The sequence below is a fragment of the Notamacropus eugenii genome, chromosome 2 (genome assembly GCF_028372415.1).
Source record: "Notamacropus eugenii isolate mMacEug1 chromosome 2, mMacEug1.pri_v2, whole genome shotgun sequence".
NCBI lineage: Eukaryota > Metazoa > Chordata > Mammalia > Diprotodontia > Macropodidae > Notamacropus > Notamacropus eugenii.
Window position 1 is genome coordinate 72,515,528 of NC_092873.1, and position 10,973 is coordinate 72,526,500.

The window sequence follows — 10,973 nt, forward strand, 5'->3', positions numbered from 1 at the left end:
CCATGATGGTACTTGTATAATCTATATCAAATTGTCTACCTTCTCAAGAAAGGGGAAGGAGAGGGAGGGAAAGAGGGAATTTTGAATATGCAATTTTTAAAATAGAATTTTATTTTTTCCAATTCCATGTAAAGATAGTTTTCAACACTCATTTTTCATAAGATTTTGTGTTGCAAATTTTTCTCCCTCTGTCCTTCTCCTCTTCACTCCCCAGAATAGTAAGTGATCTGACGTAGGTTGTACAAGTGCAATCATGTTAAACATATTTTTACATTAGTCATATTGTGAACGAATAAACAAAACAAAAGGGAAAAAATAAAGAAAAACAACAAGATGAAAATAGCATGCTTCAGTCTGCGTTCAGACTCCATATTTCTTTCTCTGGATGAGTTTTTTGGAAATGTCTTGGATCATCGTAGTGCTTAGAAGAGCTAAGTCTTTCATAGTTGATCATCCCACAATGTTGCTGTTACTGTGTACAATGTTCTCCTGGTTCTGCTCACTTCATTCAGTATCAATTCATGAAAGTCTTTCCAGGGTTTTCTGAAGTCCACTTGCTCATCATTTCTTATAGCACAATAGTATTCTATTACCTTCATATACCACAACTTGTTTAGCAATTCCTCAGTTGATAAGCATCCCCTCCATTTCCAGTTCTTGGCCATCATAAAAGGAGCTGCTAGTATTCTATTACATTCATATGCCACAACTTATTAAGCCATTCACCAATTGATGGGTATCCCCTCAATTTCCATTTCTTTGGAAATAGAAACTTTGTCACCATGAAAGAGCTGCTATAAATATTTTTGTATATGTGGGCATTTTTTTCTTTTTATAATCTGTTTAGGATATAGACCTAGTAGTGCTATTACTGGATCAAAGGGTATACACAGTTTGATTGCTCTTTGGGTGGGCATAGTTCCAAAATGCTCTCCAGAATGGTTGGAACAGGGAACTCACAATTTAAAAAAGTGAATGTTAAAAATTACTTTTACATGTAATTGGAAAAAATATTTTTAAAAAAGATTGTAATATATTATAGATAGTTGGGAGAGCTATTTTAAATATGAATATTCATTAATCTTCCCACCACTTTAAGCTCTCTGTAATTTTTTTAACAGCAGTTTTTTACAGTTTGTCTGGGTTTTTCACTTCAAAATCTCCAATGTAATATAACGTTGTGTGCAAAGGAGAACTTAAATAGACACTCCAGTTTTTTACTCCCTGCTTATATCTAATAATGACAGGAACATTGAGGGGATAAATACAGGAAGAGAAAGAAAAGGAGAAAGAGATTTGCTGGAAGACTAGCCAAATTTAGGATAGTTTTAAGTTGCCCTGGGCTAAAGCTAAACACAGCCCCCTAGCTTTCTAGACACCCAAAGTCCTCATTTCTAAAACCTAGTCCAGGGGTGGGGGGACTTGACTATGTTCCACCTGAACCTTACAGTATGTTATGACCAAAGTTAAGATAAAGTAAGCCACAAAGTTTCAAGCACAATTTGTTGACAAAGTATGGATTTGCCAATAAACAGGGTCTCAACCCCCTCACAAAATCTAAAACCCCAAATAAGAGGTATAGCTTTCTTTTATAGACAAAAGGATGAGCATCCAAAATAGAAGGCAGTCATAGATGGTGAAAACATTGTGACATGTTATAGAGTTTGTTAAATCACAGGCATGGGAAACAATATGATTGACTGGAAATTGAGAATGAAGGTTTAGCAACAATCCTGCCTTCCATCCTATCACTAAGAAATGTTTGTTGTTTAAGTCTACTTGCAAGGACAGTTTAGTGATATAGACCAGACCTCCTTGGATAACATGTCAGATTGCCTTGTGTTCACCTGCATCCTTCAAGGATAACATTTTCTTGAGGCACTAATTAGCAAGAGAATTTGACTTCTGAATTAAACTCAGTGACAATGAGTGATTTATGTGAAAGCTGAATCTCCAAACTCAACTATTAGACAAATGAAACATGACTTAGGCACTAACAAAAATGTCAGCAGTTATACAGAATGAAATCAGTAATAAAACAGATTCAATTTGATTTTCCCAATTTCCAGGTTCTTACTCTGCATATTGAGCTCATATGGGTCAGTCTAGCCTGCCTTGATTTTGAGACCTCAGAGTTTTACTCTGCATCCATAGTCCTGGAGAACTTGCAGGATTCTTGGGTCAAACATCAGGGATCCCACTTCTGACACCAAATTGTACATTGAGAACAGACCCAGAACTGAAAATATTAAGTTATTTGGCAGAGAGCTAAAATAGATGGCCTGCTCTCCCAAACTTCTGTAAGTTTTACAATATACAGAGTTCAAACAAGGAAACAATGGTCATTTGACTGGCACACAGACACTTTCCATAAGAGGCATACAGATTGCTTGAATTCCTTGCATCAATCTGCAGATTGCTTGAAATGTTTCTAGTGTCTGCAGTTCCTGCTTGTCCTGAGTTAAGAAACAAATTTGGTCTCTAAGCAACAGATAAGTCTGGCCTCTAAGCATGCAGGGTTACGTTCAAACAGTGCAATAAAGTTTTCTCACAAAAAACCTCTGAAATATAGGGGTCAAAAGAGACCCAAAACTAGAAAGCAGAGGGGATTATAAAAGGACAAAGTATTTAAGTTTTAATGGATGAGTTGATGTGTTTCCTTAGAATCCTAATGTTATCAGGATCATAGAGGGAGTCATATAACACAGGGGCCCTGGCAGTGATTTTATTCTGTTTTCTTTATTTTTAGAGAAGAAAGGAAAACAAGGGGAAAGTGAATATCAGAGAAAACCGAGGAGAAATAATTGGGCTATGTTGGGGGTGTGCTGAAGCCAGTTTGTACTAACTGTTTACACCTTGGAAATTAGCAATGCTTCAAATCAGTGTTTAATTAATTATTTTGCTGATTTCTAGATTTAAGAAAGTGATAGAGAAAATTGTTAAGGCAGATTACATTTTAAAGTGTTCTGCATTTTCAGAGAGCTGGCTGTTGAATATTTACCAGTACACCACTGAGAGAGTGAGAAGAGTATACAAATATGGAAAAATGGATGAGAGCAATGTATACCACAAGTATTTCACTTTTTTTTTTAACTAGACAAAGAAAAGTATAGGGAAAAGCCTGGTTGGAGAAGGCATCACACTCAGATTGAAGCTTTTTTTATTACCTGAAACTCTACTGTAGAAAGCACAATCGGATGATTGTTCACATGCCCAAGTTACGTTTGCTTAGAAGACTATGGAGAACTCATACAAGTCAGACAAATGTGATATAAGGATACTCTCAAGGTTTCCCTGAAGAACATTTGAATTAATTATGAGTCCTGGGAAACATTGCCCGCATCAAAGAAGGTTCTGTGCTTTTTGAGCAAAGCAAAACTTCAGTAACTCAAAAGAAACATAAGATGTGCCCATTTAGAGGCATCTCCACTGCAAATGTGGGCTATTTGTGCCTCACTTGTGGCAAAGCCTTCTGAGTTCATATTGTCATGTCTGATCAGTTAGTTGGACACACTGTACCTTGACTCCAACATTGTAATGTCACTTTGGTTCTTTGAGAACAAAAGACAACAACCAACCAACTAACCAATCAACTGTTTATCATGTACCCCTACCTGATCAATGTCACATACAGGCAATTGGGGAGAAACTGAGATGTAATGGCCCATCCCCGTTTACGGACCTGGACCTATCTGAATTGTCTTTATCATTATGAAAGTTTTCAAAGAAAGCTGACTCCATCTTGAAACCCTTGTTGATCTCACAGTGACCAGCCAAAGTATTGCTACCTTGACATTCTTTTAACAAACTATTTTAAAATTCTCTTTGTCCTGAGTTTTGCCTCATTAACTAAAGTGAAAGACTGTTTAAACAGAGTTTTCCCTTTTACTACATTCTACAGTCTTATTTTCCATCTTTTCTCTAGAAGCTGAAAGCCAGATGCACCCAAAGTCCCTGGCAGTACCCAAAGCATAAAAACACTGGAAGAGGTCCCAGAGCACAAAAGACATAGAAATTCTTTCTCCTTCTCACAAACTTCACCCCACCCCTCATCAGCCTTGAGACATTGATCTCCACTAATGATGTTAAAAGAAAGCATGCTTCTCTGGAAATGATATAACCATCCAGAGTCCTTTTTGTCCTGGTTTAAGACATGCCACAGAACATTTGAGGTTTTTTAAGAAGCTGATCAGCTCTACCAGCTGACTGGGGTTGTCATCCAAATTAAACTGGCCTCTAACCTGTGGATGGCTGGAGTCAAATAGAGTAGTCTAGAAACAGGAGAGTCAGGAATCAAACAGAAGTTTAATTTCAAAGTGAGGAAAAGCAAGCAAGCAAGTTGGGGATCTAGACACACATGCTGGGTCCCACCTCTAGAAGGAGGACCAGTTTTTGTGTGGGGAGATCTCAATACTTATACCAATGGCTATGCAGTGAGTTCTAGCCCTGACAATGAGGGGTAACTGCAAAAATAGGATAAGTTTAATTCATAGCCAGGCTTCATGACCAGAACTTGTCCAAGCTTGTCTGGTGATAATTTGAGTTAAGAGAACACCTGGTGCTTGTCAAGCCAGTACAATAATTATGTGATTTTGAGTAATACCACTTCTAGGTCTGTATTCCAAGGAGATTACAAAAATGGGAAAAGGACCCACATGTACAAAAATATTTATAGCAGCTTTTTTTGTGGTGGCCAAGAAATGGAAATTGAGGGGATGCCCATCAATTGGGGAATGGCTGAATAAATTGTGGTATATGAATTTAATGGAATACTATTGTACTATAAGAAATGATGAGCAGGTGGACTTCAGAAAAACCTGGAAAGTCTTATATGAACTGATGCTGAGTGAAGTGAGCAGAACCAGAAGAACATTGTACACAGTAACAGCCGCATTGTGTGATGACTGACTTTGATAAACTTAGCTCTGAGAAGCAATGCAATTGAATTCTTCTCAACAACTCCAAAAGACTCATGATGGAAAATACCATCTAATGGGATGCTTGGATGCTTGTGCTTGGACCTCAATTCCAAGATCACATTTCTCCCTAGCTTCAAAACACTAACCCTGACAGTTTTCTCCACAGCCCAAGGACAGTATGCCTAGCAATAATTCATGAGTGGGCCCCATTAAGACAAACTATCTTTCCTCTTCACTAGAGCAAGCTGACCTCTGAAAAAATTCTCTTTTAAAAACAGGACTATCTTAAAACCACAGAATTATCATGTATTGATTTCCAAAGTTATCATACCAAGAGAGCTTTCCAGTTGACTGATAGGGGCTCAGATCCAAACTCAGGTCAAGAACTTGCAGACCTTAGATCAGAGAGGCAGCAATCAGATTTTGTCCTGAATCAAACCACCTTGCAGGAACCTGGTTAGCCTCTGAGATCCTAGAATTCCACAATATTCAGTGCTCCCCAAAGTAGCCATACTACCAGTCTAGACCTCCCTTTTAGAAGTGTGGTAGAGCTCAGCCCTAACATCAAATCCAAAGTCAGTAAATAGTCTGAAAGAAAAGTCAAACAACAACAACAAAATCTCACCATAAAGAATTGTTGTGGTGGTGGGGAAGTTCAAGACACAATTGTAGAAGAGAATGACTTCAAAATATCTACAAGCAAAAAGGATAGGGGCATAATGGAATCCAGCAGAAAGTATTGATGAGATGTGAGTATCAAGGTTAATTCAATGAGCTTCCTAAGTTCATAATGGAATCCATTCCAAAGAAGTGCACCTTAAGCAGATGTGACCCATCCCTGAATCATGGACCCAGGAATCCTTTTCTTTTCTTGACCTGATTTAACTTTTTAAAAAATTTTTTATTTTTTCCAATTACATGTAAAAATAATTTTTAACATTAAAATTTTGAGTTCCAAATTCTCTCCCTCCTTTCTCATTGAGAAGGCAAGTAATTTTTTATACATGTGCAGTGAGAGAAATGATTATAAATAACCAATGATTTGGGGAGATCCAGAGTTTCTACTTTTTCGATAGTCCTCATTTCAAAGTTCAGTCTCCTGAAGGACATTACTGACAATGAAACTGAATTAATACTCCTCAGTTGTGGTCAGACCCCATCGACCCTTATAAGGCATTTAATCCCATTGTGTTCTACTCAGGTTTAGGTGGGGATAAATTCTTTTATTAGATTGTCCAAAACTGGGGTTTGTATTCCTGTGGAGATAGTCTCTTTGTCCAGGAGTGATGACATGACACTGTCTCAACCCCTCACTGTAATATTCATTCTCTTTTATTGCCTGTTAGCCAGTCAGAGTTGATTGCCATCCTCTAGAACACCCAATTTTCCGAGGCCATATAAGCCTTAAGCCCAAGCCATGAAGGTGTTTAGCATTTGAGAGTGCCACTGACCTCTTTTATTAATAACTTGCTAGCCTTATTAATAAAATGATTAATTTACCCAGAAACTATGTATTTAACATTTTTTAAATGTCTTAACAGTTATGTAAAACATTTCCATATTAGTCATGCTTTGAAAGAAAACAAAAGATAAAAAAAATGAAAAAAAGTAAAAGCAGTATTCTTTGATCTGCATTCAGACACTATCATTTCTTTCTTTGGAGGTTAGTAATATTTTTCATCATAATGGACCCAGGAATCTTAGCATTGTAGACTCCCTCTTAATCCCAGAGCTCAAAGATCATCATGTCAGACACTCCCTGATGACATTCTTAGTTGTATGCTTTCCTTGTTCCTTTTGGAGGTTCTGGCCCCAGTGTGAGGATGGTAAGGTTGGTGGGCTATCTTAGTTCAAAGGTGTTACTTTAAAGGATTGATGGGATACGTTAGTATATCAGCAAGGACCCCAACATACACAGGAGGGCCTGCTGTACAGGTTTTTAGATCTAGTTTTCTAAAAGGAAAGCAACCTTTGAGGGGTCAACAATCACTTTAATCTAACACATATATCATTCATTTGGTTCAGGGGAAAAAGTCAGCACCCTGAACTTCACAGAAAATACAAAGAAATAGCAATCAACAGACAGGGCTTCCAACAGTCTGAACTGTTACCAAAGAGAGAAGCACCAACATCTGGGCTTTCAAAGGTTGGTGGTGGGGGGGGGGGGCACTCCTTAGCAGCTGTCCAGAGTCTCATTTGGCCAAACACTTCCAAAGAGTAAACCCCAAAGAAAAACCTCACCTCAGAGTATTTATACATTTTTCAGAGCCAGAGGGCATCACAACCTTAGAGAACTAGTGCATTAGAAATTAACAAAAAGTGTGGGCCTTCCCTAACCAAGCTTTCCTTAATGGGTGAGGAAGTTCTTTAACTCTCTGATTAGCATTACACTTGCTTTGGAAGTGTTACTCTCAGGTTTACTAAAACAGCTCTGCCATAATGCTATGAAGGCAAGAACCTTTTTCTTGCCCTGGCTCCCCATCCACTGCTTCTCCCTTTCATTTTATTGACATGAGCAAGAGGCAGTTTTCTCTGACATTTTAAATTTTGCTTACTGTTTTTTTTTATTTTTTTAAACAATGGATTTCTAGATAAAAATAAAGTCATTTAAATCGTGTCCAGAATTGATATTTTTGCTCTAGTGTTGTAAGCAGGTGACTGAGAGCACAGTCTCCTGACTTAGCATTTAACATATTGTCCAAGGGTTCAAAACATTTGATAAATTGTATATATAATCTGTATTTTTAAGTTTTCTAGCTTTGTAGAGAAAGAAATTCATATGGAACTGGGTCCTTTACCCTAGAATGGAGGCTTTAAACATTTTATATTGATATAATATAGATCCCTTTGGCAGTATGGTGAAGCCTATGGACCTCTTAATGATTTCATTCATTCATTTATTTATTTTTGAGACTGGGTCTCCCTTTCTTACTCCAGCTACAAATGTAGCAGCCACTCACAGGACCAAACCTAATAATACTGACAGGAATGGAGGCTTTAACTGGCATTGCTTTTTTTGATCTGAGCTTGTTCATGCCTTTTTAGGCAGCCTAGCCTATGCTTCTGGTGGGACTGACTCACCAGTCTTATGCCAGACTGAGAGTCAACACCCTACTTTAGCCACCTACCTTTAGCTCTATGGCAGCACAGAACTCCTAAATTCAAGGAATTCACCACCTCCCCCAGTAGGAGGGATGACAGGCATGCACCACTGCAGTAGGCCTCAGAGTAATGGTTTTTTTTAAGTAGATAAAATAAAATATACAGGATTAACAAGTATCAACCTGAAAATTTGGTTAAAGGAGGTAAAAAGCTTAGGTGATATGTAAATTCATATTATTTATTCCCTTAAAGCTAGTAGATATATGAATGTGGAGCTAGAAGGAAACTTCTGACTGATAAAAGAATGAGAAGGCTTAAATACACTTTAGAACAATCTCAACTCAAATTTATGGTTTCCATATGTATTTTTTTTTATCCATACCATTAGAAAGGAAGTTTTTTAGTTGAATAAGTCATAAATAGAGACAAGAAATTAACAAAGTAGTGTCAGTTAGAAATTAGGATCCCATGATGTCTGGGTTTCCCCCATATTACATACATCTCTGTGATAACTGAGATAAGATAAATCCTACCACTGGTTTCAGGCATCCTGTCAAAAGAAAACTCTGTACCAACCTTATCTGGTCTTCAAAGTTGCTGACACAGGAAAGGGCAAAGCAAATCAGTGTAGTTGATCAGTTCAGGCTCTGGCCCTTATAAAAATCCAAAAATAATATTAAATGATTATAACAAGGAAGGCAATTATTTGGGGATAGCTGTCAAAATATTTTTTTAAATAAGATCATGTATTCCAGAATTAAAAACTCTTGCCTTAAACTAAGATCCTCATGAGCTAATCTCACTAATCCAGGCAGACTATCTCTCAAAATAGTCTAATCAAGGGAGGCTGGGGAGTAGAGAGACCTCAAGAGAAGGTCACATCCTGAGCAGACCACTAGTGGGTGGAGATAGGCATGATAAGCAAGAATCTATTTTATCCTCTCCCGGAAATGAGGGGGATGAAAAATGCTCCCCATCAAAACTGCCCTCTACAGTGACATCTGTTGAGTATCACATATCAAATAAAAGGGCCTATTGCTTTCAACATTGACTAGCTTGTTTAATTCTTACGTGGATTCTAGTCAATTCTAGCAAAGGATCTTGGCAGGATTATAGTTTTACATTTAGAAAAGCCAAGGGAGCTGAAGCTATTTATAGATGTGCTGATCTGGAGTAGGCAAACACCAATTATAATAAAACTAGAGGCATACATCAGTGCTGGTAAGCTAGGTGGTGAAGTGGATAGAGTTCTGAGCATGAAGTCAAGAAGACTCATCTTATTTTTTTTCAATGAGATTAGCATCTGTCAAACAATCTTTTCTTCTTTTCTGACCTCATATTAGGTCATACCTATCAATGCTCTCTCAAATATCCTAATTTCCCAGTTTCTCAATCTGCTCAATTTCTGTGAACTATTCTACCACTCTACCTGACTTATACGCAGAGATGGTCATACTCTTGATCACACACAAATGAACTTCCATGTTCATGAACTCTGAAATTCTTTTATCTGATCACACTATTTTATTGTTTCATTTCCACCCAGTCTTATAAACTTTAAATCTGTTCTTTATTCTCACAATGACTTTCAATACTTCCACCCTTCAGTTCCTTCTCAATCCATCACCTCTGTATACTTTCCTTCCATCCTTTTCAACTCTTGAACTCAATTCTGTTCGTCAACAAGCATTTATTAAAAGAGCCAACTATATGCTAGGTACTGGGGATACAAAGGAAGGAGAAAACAGTCCCTGATCTCAAGGAGCTAAGTCTAATGTGGAAAATAATGTGAAAACAATTATATACAAATAAAATGTGTATGTATAAAATGTAAAATATAATGAAATATGAAGTATATTTTATGTGATAAAATATAATAAAATATAAAATAAACATATATGTATTCATACTGCTTTCTTTTGGCTTTCCCCTTACCTGTCTGACCATTGCAGCTGTTTCTTTTGCTGATTCTTCATCCACATTATGGCCACTGATCTTGGATGTCCCCCAAGGCTATACCCTGGACTATCTTTTCTCCCTATGTTATCTCACATGGTTATCGCATCAGCTTCCATGAGTTCAAGTATCATATCTATGTAGATGACTCCCAGATTTATATATCCATTCTTAGTTTCTTTTCTGTGCTCTGGTCCCACATCACCAATAGTCTTTTGGACATCTCAAACTGTTATTGGCATCTCCAACAAGTTATATTCTAAAGAGAATTCATTATCTTTCTCTGCAGAATTTCCCTATTATTATAGAAGGCACTACCATCCACTCAATCTGGCACTTCAGTGTCATCCTTGACGACTCATTCTTGCTCACCAGTACCCAATCCCCATCTAATCTTTTGCCAAAAAATTTCCATTTCTACTTCCACAACAGCTCTATTTCTTTCTCTCCACATACATAGTTCCAACTCAGTTCAGACTCTCATCATCTCTAATTTGGAATATTTTAACAGCCTTCTAAATGGTATCTCTTTACCAAGTCTCTTCCTAATCCAATTCATCCTCCAGCTGCCTAGATAATTTTTTTTGCTTTTTAGAAATTTATTTATTTTTAGTTTTCAATGTTCACTTTTATAAGATTTTTGAGTTGAGTCCCCTCCTCCTCCCCCAGACTACATGTAATCTGATATAGTATATATATATAATCATATTAAACATATTTCCACATTAGTTATGCTATGAAAGAAGAATCAGAACAAAAGGAAAAACCACAAGAAAGAACAAAAAACAAAAAAGAGAAAGTAGCATGCTTTGATCTGCATTCAGACTCCAAAGTTCTTTCTCTGCATGTGGATAGCATTTTCCATCACGAATCTTTTGGAATTGACTTAGGTCATTGCATTGCTGAGAAGAGCAAAGTCTATCAAGGTTGGTCATCACACAAAGTTGCTGTTACTGTGTACAATGTTCTCCTTGTTCTGCTCAGTTCAGTCAGCAT